This window comes from Chenopodium quinoa, unplaced genomic scaffold, assembly GCF_001683475.1.
Source record: "Chenopodium quinoa cultivar QQ74 unplaced genomic scaffold, ASM168347v1, whole genome shotgun sequence".
Taxonomy (NCBI): Eukaryota; Viridiplantae; Streptophyta; class Magnoliopsida; order Caryophyllales; family Amaranthaceae; genus Chenopodium; species Chenopodium quinoa.
In genome coordinates, this window is record NW_018743262.1 from 3,095,101 (window position 1) to 3,097,160 (window position 2,060).

Sequence of the window (2,060 nt, forward strand, 5' to 3'; positions counted from 1 at the left end):
ACCTACAAGAACAAACAACTAAAAGGAATAAAAGGGAAAAAGAACCAAATAAAAGGAAAACACGAAGAAAACACGAAAAACACAAGGAAAGAAAGAAAGAAAGAAAGGAATTAAATGATAAAGGACCAAAAATAAGATAAGAAAGCATAAAAAGGAGATGAAATCATCCTAAAACACTACCCTATGAGTGTCGTAAATGACACTCATCACTCATCCACTGAAAATGCGAAGATATCCTTATTCTTCCTTAGAACCTCTATGAGTTGCACCCCCACTACTACAAAAATGGTCAAAGAGACCCAAACAAAGAGACCATTTTATTCAATAACCGGTCTCTTTGATTCAAGAGACCCAATGTTATAAATAACGGGTCTCTTTGTTATTACCTTTGGGAGGGGAAAATTAACTGAAACCCTTTATTGAAGATAACAGGTCTCTCTTGATTTTTTTTTTTAAAAAAATATTAAAAGAGGGACCTGTTTTATTAAATAATCGGTCTTTAGATCTAAAACTTAAGACCACCTATTAAGTTAGGCGGTCTCTTGCCTGTTTGTTTTTTTTTTTACGACGTAATCATTTCTCTTTTAATCCCCTTTACTCCATGCAATCTGCTCCGTTAGATATGACCTTTTTTCTTTGAAATCAACCGTTATATATGACCTATTATTTATTTAATTCTCTCTCCTCCTTCAACCCTAGCTTCCAGCCTCCCCATTCCCCCCTTCTTTTTCTTGTATGGTTGAAATCGCTCCTTCCCCTAATTTTCATATGCAACCAACTATCTCCTTCATCCATTCTCTCTCCTCATCTCCGCCCAACTGTTGCGAACAACTCCACTGTATACCTCCTTCATCACCGCCTCGCGGTGGTAGCTCGCCATTCCCTTCCGATTAAAACACTCGGTACTCTCTCTTTGGGATCTAAGGTTTGTCTCTCTCTCCCTCCTTCATCTTATATTTCTGTATATTTTTCTGAATGTGTTAATTTTTTATTTGATTTTTGTGTGTAATTTTCTTTAATTTTGTTTGTGTAATTTATTTGGCAAATTGTTCTAAAGTTTGAATTTTAAATTTTGGAGAAATTTGGTGATAAGTTTCTGGAGCGGACTGATGAAATTTTCACTTTCTTTATTACAAAACTTATATTTTCGTTTGCAATCAATTATTAGATCAAAATCTATCTCAAAGTAACATACAAGTAGTTTTAAAATCACAATAGATTACCAGATCTCATCTTGAAAAGTTGTTTTATACTACCATCCATAGTCTATACGGAAGATTATATTGAAGTGAAAGTCGTATCTCTTTTCACAATTTATTTAATTTATCTTATTAATTTAAGAAATTTGTTTCAATGAATTAATCGTATTTTTTTCTTAAGAAAGAATTCTGTTTAACTATATACTTTTTCTTGCATTTTCTGTGTGTTACTGGGTATTAATGATTTTATCAGTTCAATTGGAATGAATAGTACTTTTTCTAAGGTAATTTAATTTTTGTGTGTTTTGGATTTCTGGATTTAAGATTTTTTTTAGGCGAAGAAGGTAGTTGTTGTTAACAAATTTTTGGGTTAGATTTTTGAGTTTTTCAGCTAATTCTTTTTATGCTAATTGCAGCTTATGAGTATATGAAGCATCTGGATCAGTTCATATTCGAAGCTAAAGACATTGTCCAACACTCCAACATGATATGAATATTTAAAGCTTTCGCTGAAGATGCGTATTAGAATTTTTTTTTACTTCGTACATATTTATGGGTTGTGTAATTTGTAGTCTTTACCATATACTTGTATAAAACATTAAATGCAATAATAATTTTAAATATTAAATACGAGTATTAAATTAAATAAGTTTTTTTTTTATTTTAAAATGTCACCAAGAGACCCGTTAAGTTTATAAGCGGTCTCTCTTTTATCAAAAAAGAGACTGTCTAACTTTAATAGGCAGTCTCAGTTTTCTCAAAAAAGATACCGCTTTTCTTCAATAGGCTGTCTAACTTTTTCCCATTCTAGAGACCGCCTCTAATAAAGCAGTCTCTTAGCCAAAGAGACCACTTAGCTAG

At 31.9% G+C, this 2,060-nt stretch overlaps 1 long non-coding RNA gene across 1 annotated transcript; it reads left to right on the forward strand.

Annotated features, from left to right (window-relative positions):
- The first annotated feature begins 633 nt into the window (after nucleotides 1-633).
- LOC110735269 lies at nucleotides 634-1,846 on the forward strand. Its single transcript, XR_002514040.1, has 2 exons — nucleotides 634-925; nucleotides 1,616-1,846. It is a non-coding gene; the product is annotated as an uncharacterized LOC110735269 (long non-coding RNA).
- Nucleotides 1,847-2,060: the final 214 nt, after the last annotated feature.